Here is an 11,824-nt window from a genome sequence, read left to right as displayed (position 1 = left end):
CACAGCGCTGACTGACTCTGATAACGGCCGGGTGTTCTCCGAGTCCGATCGACTCGGGTATTACACACAATGTTAAACAGACCCGGGACCCGAAGTAATAGATTGGGACCCAACCCGGACCCAGCTGACCATTTAAAATATAGCCCCGTACGGATCCCGGGTCCTCGGGTCTCGGGTCCTCCGTGTAGACCTCTACTAGGAACAACACAAGGTTTGACAGACTTTACTCTTATTACTTCCTCTATTGTTTGAGAATAATACTACCTGCTTCTTCCTTATTACCTCACTTGGCTAAATAAATAAATACAGAGTTGATGTGTGAATGAGGGTGATCATACAGTGTTAAAATGTAATCTAATTTATTTTTGAATGAGATTTCTGAATGAACCCTCTTTGTAGCTTAGTTTCTATAAAAGGTCTAGGTCGACTTTTGAGCTCTTAAAGTTAGAGTATGTCTACATAGTACAACAAAATATTTTATTTCAAAAGAAAAAGCACTTTTCTGTGATATAACTCCTTTAAACGGCTTTAGCAGAAAGCAGGCACACGAGAGGATTGATCTTATCCCAGAGAGTGGTCTGGAACACTTTCTGCTGGCAGTGTAATCCTGCCTGCAGGTGTGATCATGTTTTTCTTACGCACCTGAGATTTTCTTTTCTTGTCTCCTCAAATCTTATGGAAAAGAAATCTAAGGATCTATGTGGAATATTTTCCTCTTGACAAGAAAAAAAATACAATTTGCTCTTTGTGAGCAAAGAGTCCATTGTTAGCTGTGCTGTAAGTTTATGTAAGAGTGGCTTGCAGGGCAAGAGAGAAAGACAGAGAGCGCAATAAATCTAGGCTGAGTTTCTAGTAAGGTGGCGAGCTTGAATTATAGGCTTTGTTTGGAGACATATCCTGGGATTTTGATCATACGCTTGAGATGGCGGGAGCAGAAAGCAGCTTAGCGCTGCGCATGTGATTTTTACAAGACAGTCATCATCTAGAGACCTAAATACCAGCACATTTACAGAGCCTCTCATTATTTTAATGTTGGTAAATGCAATATCTTACTATTACTATTGCGCATTGTTACATAGTCCCTATTACTAAAGGACATGAAGAAACTCCTGACTTTATGCTACAAACATGAATGATCCCTCAAATCATGTGACTTCTTGAGGTGTGGTATTACTGATGTTAAAACTGATGAAAGAGACACTGACTTTCATTGAAGGAGGAACTTGAGCCATGTCATTTAGTATAAATAATATGGAGCATACAGGTGAGGTCAAAAGTTTACACCCCCCTTTCAGAATCTGCAAATTGTAAATTATTTTATCAAAAAAAGAGAGATCATACAAAAGGCATGTTATTGTTTATTAAGTACTGACCTGAATAAGATATTTTACATAAAAGATGTTTACATTTATTCCACAAGAGAAAATAATAGTTGAATTTATAAAAATGACCCCGTTCAATTCTTAATACTGTGTTCTTACCTGAATGATCCACAGCTGTTTTTTTTTTGTTTGTTTTTTTTGTTATCTAGTTTAGATAGTTGTTCATGAGTCCCTTGTTTGTCCTGAATAATTAAACTGCCTGCTGTTCTTCAGAAAAAATCCTGCAGGTCCCACAACTTCTTTGGTTTTCCAGCATTTGTGTGTATTTGAACCCTTTCCAACAATGTCTGTATGATTTTGAGATCAGTTTTGTCACGCTGAGGACAACTGAGGGACTCATATGCAACTATTACAGAAGGATCAAACGCTCACTGATGCTCCAGAAGGAAGAACCATGCAATAAGAGCAAAAGTGAAAACTTTTGAACAGAATGGAGATGTGTACATTTTTCTTATTTAGCCTAAATATCTTTTTTTTTTTAGTACTGCCCCTCAGAGGCTACAGAAGATTTCCAGAAGACAAAATAAATTCAATTTACCCCATTCTTCAAATTCAAAAAGTTTTCTTTATGCATGGTTTTTCCTTCTGGAGCATCATTGCCCTTACCAAAAAGTAGTATACTTCAAGTTTATTTTAGTAAGTATACTTAAGTAAAGTTCAAGTATATTTTTAAGTATACTTTATGTAGTAAGTATACAAATATCAGTGTACTAGTAGTATACTTGTAAGTGTACTATTTCAATACTCCTTGGGACTAAATTGGCCCACTTTCTAGTATATAAAAGTATACTTTAAGTATAACAGTAGTAAACTTTGAGTACACAACTAGTTTACATCAAAATGTTTAGTTTGTACTGCAACTATACTAAAAGTGAACTTATAGGTATACTGATAGTTTACTAATGAAATACTTGTAGTAGCATTTTTAGTACACTTTGAAGTATAGTGAACTTTACATCATACTTTAAGTATACTACTATGTCCCTATTTATGTATTAATTTGTATATATTTTGTTACATGAATAATGATAATCAAAACGTAGATAAAGTCGATCCACACCCCAAAGCTTGACAGTTATTATTACCTCTTCATTGGTCGACAGTTTATTCCATAATGTTACGTAGTTTTGATGCTGTTTTATGTCTGATGATCGTGTTAGAATACATGTGGAAGCATCTGTTGTTTCGGTTTCTTCTTCACTTGTGTTTTTTGGAAATTCTGTACAGAAGATGTGTACTAGCGCCCTCTACAATATAACAATGAAAACACGGATTCTAGGAGCACAATTATAGCTCAAATATATTTAGACTTTTTCTAAGTATAAGTCAAGTATACTTAAATGTCATTTTAAGTATATTTCTGAGAAGTACATAAAGCCCATTTCTGAGAAGTACATAAAAAGTAGACTAAAAGTATACTTTCCTATTTTTAGTTTAAAAGAAGTATACTAATAGCACACTTGAATAAACTTGATGGTGAGCAGGCAGTTTAACTGTTCAGGTAATTTTTTATAAATGCAACTATTATTTTCTCTTGTGAAATAAATGTAAACATCTTTTATGTGAAATATCTTATTCAGTTCAGTACTAAATAAAAAAATAACATGCATTTTGTATGATCTCTCTTATTTTGGTAAAATAATTAACATTTTGCAGATTCTGAAAGGGGGATGTAAACTTTTGACCTCAACTGTATATATTTAAATTATATACAATTATATAGAAAATATCAAAGTTTACACTACCGTTTAAAAGTTTTGAAAAGTTGGAAAGATCTTTTAATATTTTTGAAAGTCTCTTATGCTCACCATGGCTGTATTTATTTGATCAAAAATAAAGTAAAACAATACAATTGTGAGATGTTAGTGCAATTTAAAATAACTTTTTTCTGTTTTAATACATTTTAAAATGTCATTTATTCCTGTGACACAATGCTGACGTTTCAGTATCATTACTCCAGTCTTCAGTGTCAAATGATCCTTCAAAAATCATTCCAATATGATGATTTGCTGCTCAAGAAACATGTATTATTATTGAAAACAGTTGTGCTGCTCAATATTTTTTTTAGCATTCTTTGATGAATAGAAAGTTCAAATGAGCAGCATTTATTAGAATCTTTTGTAACATGGTAAATGTATTTTTTATTGTTTCTTAATGTATCTCTTTTTATCAGTTCGTCATTGCTGAATAAAAGTAATCATTTTCTTCAATATATATATATATAAACGGTGTGATGAATGTCAGTCTTTAACAAAAAGACGATGCAAAATGCCATTAAGGACTTCAGGAAACATAACTGCGAGATGAGCTAAATTAATTAGTGAATAGTTACAATATTTCAATTAAAAATAACTATTTGATCTAAACCTTTTGAAGCAAACAAACCATTTGGTAGCAATGGGCCGTTCACACATGCAGTGATTTTATCACAGAATATCATCCAGTGCCTTTATTGTTGGTGGTAATGGATGTTCATGCTGCTGGATGCACTAATGTTACTGGAGTTACATAGTTTTTTGACAATCTGATCATAAATGACATTTATTGCCAGTAAAACTAACAAATCCTTCCATTTTCACAACAAAACAGCTTTTCCAGTTAAAATTTCTAGATGGATGGAAGTGCTTGTGTATAAATTGCAGCAGTGTATAATGCAACATAACAATTTCTGACACTTTTTCCCCACACAACGTTTTTTTTTATTTTTATTTTTTTATTATTATTTCTCTGTATGTGGGCAAAGACAATTCATATAAAGCAATCACTCACAGTGCCTTCTTGCTAAATCACTGCATGTGTGAACGTCTTTGTGCTCTCTACAGCATAACTTAAATGACAGTGTATTGTTTTGTCATGCTACACTGGAACTCGCTGAGAAAAAAAAAAGCTCAGTACGGGTAAAGTTACCTTGTTTTGAAAGCAGCTGCTCTCACATTACTGATTTATGTTTTACTATGTGCATCATCACTGCTAACTACTAACTACCAAGTTTCAGCCAAGTTTTTGAAAACAACCTAAATCCAGCCAGTCACACTCCTTTAACACACGTCTGTTTTTGAAGCACCTGTCAGCTGTCTCTCTCTCTCTCTCTCTCTCTCTCTCTCTCTCCTTCTTATTCACAGTTCACCTGCACTCATGTCTGGTCTTGCATTGGTGATTAATGCAATCCAACAGGTGTTTGCAAAGACAAACCTCTCCACACGTTGCAATAGAACTGAAGCTCTTTTAGCCCTGCAGGCATTGTGCCGTGACTCTATTCATCGTTGCGTTTTGAACAAAACTGCCCTAATCACTGACAAGACTGGAAGAGTTGCTCTCTTTCTTTTTGGTTTTCTTAATGAACATATTTGACCAAGCGTGTGAAAATGAACTCTAGCTGAATCCACTGGTGAATTTTCAGTCTATTTGCTTTAGAATTCGGAGGCTTTCTTGTGTTTGATGACCCTGTGAACTTGAACTTGAGTGTTTTTCCACTCTCGGCTGTGTGTGTGACTTGGAGCATGACGCCGTCGTGTGTCTGTAGGCATGTGAGTGTGTGCGAGGAGTGTGACTTCGTGTGCGCGTGGCGGTGCTGAGGCCTGTGGCGGTGCTGCTTATGAACTGGTCAGACTGCCTTTTTGATTTTCATTTCCAGTGCCATGACTATCATCAAGTTGTTCCAGCTGGCCTCCGCTCCCTCATCATGCAAGACTCGAGCAGACCTGCTGCGGTCACTCTGTTCCACGTTGTCAGCACAGCATGCATGAAACAAGATCTTAATAAGAAAAATCACATATGCATCCAAGTGCTTGTCCGCACCGCTTACTTCCCTCGGCACTTGCTCAGGGTTTCACTTTTAAAGGGGTCATATCATGGATTTTCCTATTTAATTTTTCTCCCTGAGGTCCACTCATAATGTTTATAATAAGGTTAATTTATACTTTTTTTTAACCAAAAAAAAAGTTATATTTAGATTTATATGACTATTTTAAACTCTCTATCGGCCCCTTGGAATTCCACAAGCTGTTTTATGTTGCTGTGCCTTTAAGACATGTACTGTAGGCTATACAGTATATATATTTAAAAAAGAAATGCATGTGAAATGAGATCGTCTCAGGTTACTTATGTAACCATGGTTCCCTGAGTAGGGAACGAGACACTGCGTCCTCTAGGGGTCGCTATGGGGAACGCCTCGTCGTGACCCGTGTCTGAAGCATACATTGAAAAAACCGAGTTGGTGTTTTTTCAATGTATGCTTCAGACACGGGTCACGACGAGGCGTTCCCCATAGCGACCCCTAGAGGACGCAGTTCGAAGTTCCCATGAAAGGGAAACAGCACTTTGCTGCTAACTTTGCTGTTCAAGTGTAATAAAAGTTTTAAGTGCCTCATCGACAATAAGAAAATCAAACAATTTGCATTGAAATACGCAACACAACAACAGACTGACATGCCCTTTTGAAAAAGTATGCTTAAAGTACACTAATACACTAAAAAGTGCACTTTGTAATAATTTAAATGAGATTGTTTTACTTTAATGTACATTTTATATCATGTTTGAATTTTTGGACACTTTTGTGATTTGTTGGCTATAACACACTAAAGCACAAGTAATTGATTGTTAGTTTAACTTTATTGTGTTACTCAGAATTACCAGTTAATATATTTTATTATATTTTAAATGTATCTAAAATGCTACTTCATCATTAATATATATATATATATATTTAAACAGGTGTCATACAGGTTTCAGTAGAAATTATGTTAAAGTATATTTTAGTTTACCATAAATGCTTGTCGGTATATTCGGCAGTTACCATATTTACCATACTACCCTATTTCAAAAACAATAGAAGTAATTATGAAATTACATACGAAGATGTCCTTAAGTCCTACTTACAAGGGGATCAAAAAGCACTTAAAAGTTCAGCAAGTGGCATGTAATCAACATTTTTACTTTCAACTTTAAACATTTTAATTTTATTGCAATTAACATGCAGTTAAGTTTCTTTATTATGATTCATTCTTCTTGTGTTTAGATGTGACCTAAATGATAATAACACCTGAAATTGGAAACCCAAGGATTTCTAACTTTCTTTCAATATATATATTTTTCCCACTGGTGAGGAAGTTTTGAGTTCTGAAAGTTATGGTTTATTAGTACAATGAACAATCTTGAGAAGACCTACTTAATCATACAGTAAAAGTCTACATACATGTGGTTGCAACACAGTAGCATAACATTTTGATATTGAAGAAAACTAAGCATTGTAGTCATAAAATATTGTGTGTGAAGCTGATTTGAATTTGCTTTAGACCATTAGACATGATGTTACAGTGCCTTCGAAGCTTGTCTGAAACCAGTTTCCTTTGGAAGAAAGTCCATGCTGCTGCTTTTGGTTTTGGACGCAGTGCTTGTCCTGTTCCTCACACACAGAGCAGTTTGGAAGCCATTTTCTGCTCTTTTAACTGTACGCAGGGAACTCAAAATGGCTTGTTTTTTTATTTTTGGCACAGGTCCCCTTCATGACAAAACCTCTCCCGTACTGTCTCTGCAGGTTATGTGTTTGTCACTGTGATATGTAATGGCCCAGGCCTTGGCAAGTCCCACTTGTTTTTTCTGTTGGACAAATTAAGTATTTTGCAAGAGCTTGGCATCAATTTGGCCAACGTTTTCTGGGTATTTGCTCAATCCATTTCACCAGAAAGACGAAATCTCTTTCTCATGCCAAGACGTGAAATGATACAGAAATGTGGCCATATTCAATCTATAGCTGATCAGGTCCTATCAGGCAAACCTATAAAACTCAAGGAATGTCTCTTCTCAGCTCACTGCTGACTGATTCTGTCTCTGCGTATTTATTTTAGTACATGGCGTTTCCATGAAATGTGCCGCTACTTCCAGCGCCTGTGAGAATTTTTGCTTATGTTGAAATGTGGATCAAAAACGGAATATTTTATATTGAATAGGCATTTTGTGGTGCTTAATAATGTAAAATACTGTGATAGTCCAATTGAAATGACAAATCTGTTTATTTAAGAAATCAACACTAGTCAATTGAAACCAAAAGCGGATTTTATTGTGTTTAGAGTATAAGAAACATATGATCTTTTTGTGAGGGAAAACTATTCATATGACAAGGCAAGGAAATACAGACAGTTTAGATGTATATACAGTGCATATTTTAATGTAATAGATACTTTAGTGTTTTTCATAATTTTTGAACAGAAATCAGAACATAACTTCCCAACAAGATTATTAAAGTTATTTCAAAATAATATTTACAGTCTGATTGATTTGTCAGTGTTTTTACTAGCAAAAATGACTGTTTTCAACTTTATACTGCTTAATATTTTATATTAACTTGTGTTTTGGGAGGGAGGATTAATATAATGCATCCAACATCAATGAATTTAATATTATCATTATTAAAACTAAAACTAGAGTAACTTGTCACTGTTTAATAACAGTATTACATGCATACTTAGGAATATTTTTGATAATTTTATTTTATTTGTTTAAAATAAAAATATACCCTGCTTTGACATTTTTTTAACATTTACTAAAAGCAATTGAAAAATGTAAATAAATAAAATGTGATAAAAAATTATAAAATTATGTGCCTACTGTTTCCCCTCTTAATAAAATTCTGAATCAGCTTTAAAAAATAAAAAAAGACCCAACAGTGACATGTATCTAAAGAAATTCACTAAGAAAAATAAATAAATAAATAAAAAGCAGAGAACAAAAATGAATAAGGAGCAGTGTTAATGAAACGGTGAATTAGCAATTCATTTCGAAAGCAGAAAGATGAAGTGAATCTTTGAACTTGATTTAGTTGACCTTTGGTTGAGCAATACTGCATGCTGCTTCCTCCCCTTTCCCTTAAACTAATGTCATTCTGAAATATCACACAGTGAGACCAAGATCAAGTTTCATTGCATAGATCACTGATGTCTTTTTATGAGCAAACAGACGCTCATCGCGACTCAGCGCCAGGTATTTACTGAGAGCTGTCGTCACCCTTTTCTGAGTGAAGTGAATGAAACAGGTTTCCACCCACCTGTAAAACAGCAGCAGGCTCACGGCCAGTCATCGAGCAGTGCAGAACACAATCTTTGAAACAGGAGATCAATTGTTTGAATCCAAAGACTACACAAAGGCACGGCCGCCTCAATGAATTATGATAACCTTTGACCCTGAAGTCAAAGTACGTCTGTTGATGTCCCAGGAGAACAAGAATGCACATATCGGATGGTGTAGTCGATGAAAACAACCAGCTTAACATTTTTACAGTGGTTAATGTTTTACATACTAGTAACTGAACAGATTTTTGACTCTAATAAAGTCATAAAGTTTTATAGGTAAAGTTGACATACTTATCCTGACAAACAGTCTTGAAAGCTTTCGGGAGAAATACAAAGGCCCAGAGCGCCAAGTCCTGGTTGTGATCTAAATCATTTGTTTACAGTTCCTCTGAATGAAACATGAGCACAATGAAATCACTGTTCTCCAGAAACAGTGTTTGTATATGTGTGTATTTATCTGTCATCCGCTCTTGGAACACAGTTACAGAAAGCATGTAAAACCAGATTAGAAAGAGCATGCAGACATTTATGCAGGTGTACAGAGGCCCCAAAAAGTATACAGACTCCTAAGCAACACTTATGAATGTTATTTTGTTAAAAAATAAAAAGACTTCACTTTTCTGAGCCACCTTTGCTATGACTTTTAATCAGGAGGTGTTTTGGTGATTTTTAGTTGCTGTGTGAAGTCAATTTGTCTCAGTTGCACGTGTTCTAGCAAACCCTTACAAAAACTAACGGTAACACTTTGTTTTAAGGACCATTTCTCACTAGTTGCTTACTAGCATTCATGTTACTAGCATATTGGATGTTTATTAGTACTTATAAAGCATATATTAATGCCTTATTCTGCATGACCATATTCTTGATCCCTTAATCTACCCCATACCCAAACTTAACAACTACCTTACTTACTAATAAGCAGCAAATTAAGAGTTTATTTAGGGAAAACATTTATGTGTTCGATAATCAAAAGTGTTACCAAATCATGGTTCTACTACAGTACGCATGGTACTGTTTTTGTAGGAAAACCATAGTAACCACAAAATGAACTATGATTTGTAGTAAAATCATTGTAAATACAAAACTAACTTATGGATTTACTATAGTATGTGTACTGATTTATTTATACTGTGGGAGAAATACTAAAGCATGTTTTTATAAAGAATACATTTTGTTTCCAAAATTAACTAATTGGCAAGAATAATAGTAGTCCAAGGCACTCGAATCTTATTCAAAAAGTTTTAAAAAGCCTTTATTTCATCATGGCTATAAGTTTTAAGAACAGGTGACAAGTGCACACCAGGTGATTTGAGTGCCTTCGACTACTATTATTCTTACGAGTTGAATCATCCCTTGCACCCAAAGAGCACCGAGACTAGAAAGCACTTCTTTTGCATTCTTTATTTCGAGGAATTAACTAATTGGCTTTTATTGTCACTGTACTGAAAAACAAAGCTCAGCAATAGGATATTGTTTATACCCCTCTTTTTAACCACATGGTATGATTATGAATATGGTCCACTAACATTCGACACCCAGAATATATCTAAATACATTTTGGCCTTGTTATAAAACCTAGTTAGCTGCCTTGTTGTCTACTGCCTACTAGCTAGTTAACTAACTAGGGGCCATTCACACAGAATGTGTTTTTGCATTCTAGTGCTTTCCTCTAGTTTTTCTATGTAAACATGCTCTACTAGACGGACATGTTTAAATGTTGTGCTTCGTCTTTTGCAGCATTTTGCGAATGACGCAGTGTTCTAAAAAGCGGCCCCCAAGTTAAAAGAAGTTCAGCGTTTTAAATTTGCGTCTCTAGACCTTGTGGTTGAACTTTTTTACTACCTAGCATCTCATGCTTCAGGGTATATTACCATGACAACGATGTTCATTTGCCTTTTTGAAAAGTTTTGTGTACAGCATTGTCAAAACAATATCTGTTTACATGGATCCACGAAAACGATTAAAAAAGCTGTATTATGCTTGCCAGGCCAGTAGTTGGCGATGTCACTTAAGAAGTACTAAGCATATACACACATATGCATTTTATTGTATTTGCACATACCTATAGACAGAACAGGTCATATGTATGCAAATGAAATCACAGTTTTCACAAATGTGTGTTTTTGTAGTTTACACAGAGATGATAACGGTATTGTTTTCAAAAGTTTAAATTTTCAGGCCCCAAAATGCTGTTGTCATTTAAACAAAAATGACAAAAATTAAACAAAAATCACACTTTTGTGTGAATAGCCCCTAAATGATGGATCTAGAAAAGTCTAGGGAGCATTGGAGTTGCTTAAGTTTAGCATTAGCATGTTGCTAAGATAACAATGTGATTTTGTTACTGTCACATGTAAGTTCGGTTATACATTTTTTTTGCATTTCTTTATTTTCCTGATTCTTAGGGTGCATCTTAATCAGCTCCCAGTTCAGTCATGGCACTGATTAGGGAATCTCAATCGCGGAATCCTTCCAGTGCTATAAAACTTTTGCTCCCTGAAAAATCCCACAATGCACCGCAAAAATAGGGAGCATCGATGCTCACTATGCTCCCTTACTGGAAATTGCGTCACATTTGCGTCACATCATGCGAAACATGAAACACAAGACAACTCAATAATTATAATGACACATGATAGAAGATTTGAAAAGACAAACCTTTTTTTTGTGTGTGTGTATTTCAGCAAACACACATCGCTAGACAGGTAGTGAACACATTTAGCTAACATTTTTAATTATCATTCATCTGAAATGTTGTAAGGACATGTAACAGAACAATGTATTTAAAGAGAATAAAAAATAATATCAAAAAGAAATTGACCCTTCACAGGGAGTTTGATTGACAGGCGATCTGACCAATCATAACGCAGGCCATTTTTGTCCCACAAATAAACCAGACTGTAAAGTAGATTTACGTCAGTGGACTTAAACTTGAAAAATAGTGTGTTCTGACGTCTTTTCGCGGTTGAAACAAGATACCTTCTGATGTTCATTCATGTTTGTTTCGTGCTATAACTACTAGTAAAGAAGAAGAGATGATAGCTTCACATGCCGCTTGAACTGAGGCACTACAGAAATCTGTCAGGACACATTAATTTGTTTAAAAAATCACAAAATTTGAAAGCTGATACTTTGTTTCATACCAAAAGTAACTTGCTCTGTCCTGTCTGTCGGTGTGTTGTCAGTTTCCTCTTTGCTCCATGATGTATTTTTCACTGTGTGAGAACATGATGTGTGGCGTGAGAGCAGCATGGCTTGTTGGACTAAGCAACAGTAACGAAGGGGGGTGGGTCTTTCTGAAGGGTCAGCTGGTCCTGCCTGTTTTTGATTAATTCCAATGGTGACATTCTACAATGCTGTCCATTGACGTTGTAT

This window comes from Sinocyclocheilus grahami, unplaced genomic scaffold (genome assembly GCF_001515645.1).
Source record: "Sinocyclocheilus grahami isolate Dianchi unplaced genomic scaffold, SAMN03320097.WGS_v1.1 scaffold97.1, whole genome shotgun sequence".
NCBI lineage: Eukaryota > Metazoa > Chordata > Actinopteri > Cypriniformes > Cyprinidae > Sinocyclocheilus > Sinocyclocheilus grahami.
Note: the sequence above shows the minus strand (reverse complement) of the source record.